The following is a 6,000-nucleotide window of genomic DNA, read 5'->3' on the forward strand; positions in this document are numbered from 1 at the left end:
CTAATGTGTTTTGCTCACGTGTCTGCTGCAAAACTAGAAATAGTCTTATGGGCTTCTTGGCCTTTATTTTTAAATCTAAATGTTTGGCACATCTGAAAAGTTAAATTCCATAACTTCTGAGGCAGAATTCTCTACTTGAGGTGTAGAATCATCATATCACATTCCCAGGCTGTATCAGTTGTTAAAAAACACTATCTTTCATCGCTAAATTTGAGTGGGAAATGACATTAATTGTTTCAGTTTACTTTTAGAATTAGGATTTATCCCAAGAGCAGCAATTCAGTGGCAATGCCTAGGGAGGGCACTTGGAGGACTACAGAACATTTCTTATCAGCTGAGGTAGTCCTGTGAACTCAGCCTCTGGTTTCAAGTTTTTTGCTATGCTGACCTCTAGGGTAGCTTTTATGCAAAGCAGTTTGCCTAGGGAGCCATCGTGGCTTCAAACCCGTCAGTGCCCTTCTTATTTTAGGGATCAGGCAAATGATGTCCACCAAGCATTAGGTGTCAAATCCAAAGTAGGCTGCAAGGTGTTTGCTGCTCCCTCAGCTGGTTCCAGCATGTCTCAGTGAGTCAAGGCCCTGGTACCTCTGAGCCTGCTCAGTCAGCAGAGGGGATGCATCCTGAATTAAGAAATGAGGTGATTTTTCTGACTGTTTGCGCACTGGGAAGTTAAAAATTAAACTCCATGCTCTGAGTTTGTAGAGGACAGCAGATTGCTTTTCATCCATTGCTAAGACTGTTTCAGCACTGGATGAAGTTGGTATCAACCACTTAGTTTTTTGCCTGACAGCTTTGGGAAGAATTAATAGATTGCTTTCCCAAAGGAGCTGGCCTGAGTAGTAACTGTGCAAGTGTCTCCCATTAGCAGGAGAGATGTTTTAGGAGATGGTTCATGGGCTGAAAAGTCAGAAAGCTCTGCTCATTTTGATGCTAGTTAGCAGTAAAACCCTAAGAAATGAAATGGAAGACTAAATGCATGGAAGACATTTTTGTTGTTTGATTTTGTTTTGAAATGATGCCTTAAAAGGAGGAGAAGAGATGTTGAGAGACATGCATATTCCACAAGAAAAGCCTTGGGAGGTCTTGCTTCTTTTCCTCCTGATATTCAAACAAGGAAAAATGGTTGAAAGTTGTGAACTAGGTGCATTTTGCTACTCAATGAAAAAAGGTGAAGTATGTCATATTGACTAATGATAGCTATTCTAGAACAGTGAATTTCTCCTCTCTCAAGTAGCCTGCTTCAGGCTCTTACCTCAGCTTTTTCCTCAAGCAGAAGATCTGAACAACATCCCAGGGCGGAAAGGTGCATACAACAGACTATTATAAAAGCCAAAACCCTAGCAGTAACTAGCTACAAAGGCATGTGACAGAGAAAACTATTATTTTTCATTATGTTCAGGATCCTACTGCCACAGGCAACTACATCACTTTCATAAACAATTAAATCCCTTTCATGAATTTGGGACACTCCATCCCTTGTTGGATTTCTGTTTGGTTTCTTCTACTAGCAGATGACTCCAAACCCCATCCTTTTCATGAACAAACCCCCATGCATTTCCAGACTGTAATTATTGACTGCTTTTATCTGCCTGCACTAATTTTGTCTCAGTACAAACTGTTTTTCTTTCTAGGTGTTTATCTTCTTTCCCACCCATGTGCTATATTTACAGAACAGTGTGATGTCCTCCTTTGTTATACCAGACTGACCATGCTCTGCCAATGTCCCCACAAATTAAGAATTTGGTATCACTGATGATCTTCAAAGCCTTTTCTGCTCCTGTGGTGAATTTGTTTTTCTCTGAATACGAATGACCAGAACTTGTCTCCTGATCAACCAATACACAGATCTTTATCCCCTTTTTTTCCATCATCTGAGTTCCCAGTTTATAGAAATATTCTTCTGGTTGGGAAGAACAAATGCTGGCTTATTTAATACAGCCAACTTTCCACAGTGCCCTGGGAAACACAAATTATTGCACTTTAGTCACTAGACAATCTTAGGGCAAGATTCAAACACCACTGCAATCAAGAAACAGCAGAAGTAGTAACAAAAAAACCACCTAAAACTAAACAGGGCAGTACATGTAGACCTCAGACTACTTTGTAAAATAGTTGCAAGACATGAATGCATACTGCATTTCAGAGAGTAAAAATAAGATGTCTTCTTAGATTTGCACACTGTCCTGGCTTAGCAGTTTGGGCAGACCACAAATGTAAGGACAGAATTACTCTATTCCCCCCCTACGCACAGAGGGAAGATACAAGGGGAATAAAGACTGGAGACTTTAAGTTGGAAATGGAAAACAGTTGGATACAGATTTACTTACACAGGGGACGGGTAATAACATAAGGAATAAAGTAACAAAGAATATAAATATATACAAATATATACAAATATATACAAATATACACACACACACACAACCCAATCGAGCCTGTAGCAAGCTGGTGGTAAAGAAGCAGAGGGGAAGAGCAGCGCAGTCAGCAGCAAGCAGAAAGAAAAGAGGAGGAGGTGCTGATTTTCCTGATATTTATGGAGTTTGGGCAGGAAATGGGAAGGAACAGATCCCTCCCTCTGTGTTCTGCCTCCTGCTTTAGTTCCTCCCGTTCAAATGATGACACGCACTCAACTAAAAAGAATCCAGCACCCCAGAATAACTAAATTCAGGCCAGGTGTTACAGACACCACAGAAATGTTAATTTCTAGCTCTCTGTGCTAAGGGGAAATCAGATTGTTTTTATAATATAAAACACAGGTTGATATTGGAAGACTGGAAACAAAACGTTGAAGAATAATTGTTACTGCTCAGGAGAAAAAGAAAACCATGTATCTTCCTCCATCCCTACCCCCCATAAAACAACCAACCAAATAAACAACCCTAAGGAAAAATCCCTGCCAGATCAACAAACAAGTCCTGAGGAATTCTGCTGAAAAATTAAGATCTTCAAATACTGAAAACTCTTCCTAACTCTCTTTATCTTGATAAATGGACAGTTTGTCTTGCACCAGAAGGGTGTTGCCAAGGACATTACACATCATGGTGACAAAGACAGGACACTGAAACTTTAAAAAAGGAAGGATGTACAACAAAAACATTAACCAAAACAGAAGCAGTAACATTGTCCATGAAGCATGCAGCACAGACTCCTCCTTTGCACATGACCAACTCAGCATCAATTGTATTCCATTAAAGATGTTGGATAGGCAATAAGAACAGACTCGAGAGCCTTACCTCACTTTTGCAGATCCAAGAAAGAATTTGGATAAAAACAGAGTATGACTAAAAAGTTAAAAAAGTAAAAATTACCTAAGAATTAGCCTAGGGTCCTTCCATGGGATGGCTGCTGAAGAAATCCTAAGGGCTCATATTTTAGAGCTTGCATCCAAATACTTTTGAAGCTGATGGTATTTTGGCTTTATCTTTCCCAAGTGTTTTTTCCTACAGTGTTTACCACTGTTTTCATCAGCAGACCATATGATAATACCTTGCACACCATTCCTATAGGGTTCCAGCTTGTGGAACAATCTCTTCAGAGCACTGGTTCCCACCACAGGTGTCACTGCCAAAATGTACCTTATAACTTCTCTGGTACTCCTTTCCCTCCTATTTACTCTTCCCCACTAAGACTTGGGGAAACAAGTTGTAATGTATCTTAAAATTTCTGGCTCTTTGGGAAGCCAACAACTGGTTCTATGCCATCAATGTCTTCAATGCTTCTGAAAAATTTCAGTCTCTGGAAGGAATCTGTTTCAGGTCTGCTTTGCTCTATCAGGAACCTACGGATTTCTCCAAGTTTTCACTGTCAAATCCTATGCTGCCATCACCTGATGGCTGAGACCTGACAACACTGACATGACTGCTGTAGGCAAATCCTTCTACAACCTGGTGTAGCAACCTCACAGCCATAGTGAACTTACCATTATCAGCTTATCTTCCAGTTAAGATGCTTCTCCAACATGTCATGAGGCTTGCTCCACATGTGAAAATGCCAGTGCTCTACTCCTAATCACACAACTCTTTCAAACAATATATTCTTGCTCCAGAAATGCAAGTAAATGCCTCAGAGTAAATTGGAAATTGCAGTCTGAGTTGAATGGTCCAGATGTGTCCTATGTAATTATCCATGGTGTCTACAGCTGTCCTTATGATATAGGGTTCTTGGGGTTTTGGGTTTTGGTTTTTTCTTATGTGGCACAAGCCTGATGGTGTATACTTGGTTTGTTGAGTGTGCTTCTGCATGTTCTGCAACACAGACTGGAGAACCTCTTCACAGCTCCTGAATATACACATCTGGTATGAACAGCAAAGGATATCAGAAAATCTGAGAAAATCTTTGGTCCACTAGAGGAACGTAAACTATTCCACAATAGCCACTGATGAAGTCTGGGAAGTACATCACTTAACACAGTGAGGAAAATACAAGGTGTGCTGCTACTGACCCCTAAGTTGAGTAGAATTTTCATGATGCACAGCATGTTCATAAATAAATAAAGCCTGAGAAAGTATAAATGCATCACTGTCTAGCTCAGAGTAATCCTTCTTGGACCATGACCTTCTCTCCTGAAGAGGCAGGTGGGCCAGCACACCAGGCTCTTTCCTGTACCTTCCTACAGGACATTGCTAAAGAAGAGGAAAATGAATGTGGTTGTTCACCATGTGGGATGCCTCTTAGGAGAAAGCATGAAGGAAAGGATGTGTGTGTGTGTGTCTGTGTGTGTGTGTGTGTGTCTGTGTGTGTGTGTGTGTTTGTGTGTGAGCACAACCAGAGAAATACGTAATGAATGCTCTGATGTTTGTAAGAAGTGTGAGTTTGAACAGAGAGATGAAGGGTGGAGTAAAATAACACACTAGTACAAGGAGGCTTTCTGGAAGTGGGTGATGTACAGCACCTGGACAGGAGGAACACTTTTGCTTGGGTTTAGAAAGAGAAAGGAAACCATTGGTGGGATTCAAGGGGCCGAAAGACAACAGTGGCAAAGGGGTAGGGTTTTTTGGTTTTATTTATTTTTAAGTCATGTTTTCCAGAGAAACATAGTTAGTGTGTACATAGATAGCTAACTGCAATTAGGTAGTCAGAAGACTATGAAATCCCTAAGGAAAAACAACAAATTAAGTTGAATTAGGTATAATTTTATATAATTTTATAATATAATTTTATAATATAATATATTATAAATATATATATAAATATAATATATTATAAATATAATATAATATATATTATAAATATAATACAATTTTATAATATAATTTTATAATATAAGTATAAATTACTGAATTAAGTATAGGGAGCAGAGCAGCAGCTCCAGTCACAAAATCCAATAAAATCATGAAAAAGCAAAATGCACTTTGTTACGTGTCTGAAATCATAAGTCAAGGAGGAAAACTGAAATACCCTAAACTGAAGTCAGTTTCAGTAGTGCAAGATAGCAAAAAAAAAAAAAATTTTTTCAGGATGCAATGAAATTACTGTTCAGTGTTAAGCACTCTAATAGGAGTAATTTCCTCCCAGTTGCTTGTTCAGCAAAAGTTCTTACACCTCCTCCAAATTGACAAGAAGGAAATATAAGAAATAAAATAAGGAAAAATCACCTGGCAGTAGGCTATTCTACACTGCCTTTTGGAGCTCCCTTTCAAGTTGGACCTGCTATTATTCCTTGGCTGCATTGTGTATTTTTTTTTCTCTAGTGACTATTTTGACCATAGCAAGTCAATGTAGCTACTGAACAATCATTTACCTTGCAAAACTCTCCTGAGTAATATTAAACATGACAAAAATTTAGCATGCATTCATTATTATTGGAGACATAATAGGTCTGACTGAAACCTTAGTGCCCTGCACAGCCATTTTCCAGTCCCATAGCTAATGCAGAGCAGTAGAAGCAGGGCCAGGCGGGCACACTGCCACAGAGCCCTGCCCAGGGGGCTGGGTGAGGCCATTCTACTGCTCTGCTTCACATGGTTAAGAAAGAGGAAACAAAGTAAGGTTCACCTTAAG

This window comes from Heliangelus exortis, chromosome 2 (genome assembly GCF_036169615.1).
Source record: "Heliangelus exortis chromosome 2, bHelExo1.hap1, whole genome shotgun sequence".
NCBI classification, from domain to species: domain Eukaryota; kingdom Metazoa; phylum Chordata; class Aves; order Apodiformes; family Trochilidae; genus Heliangelus; species Heliangelus exortis.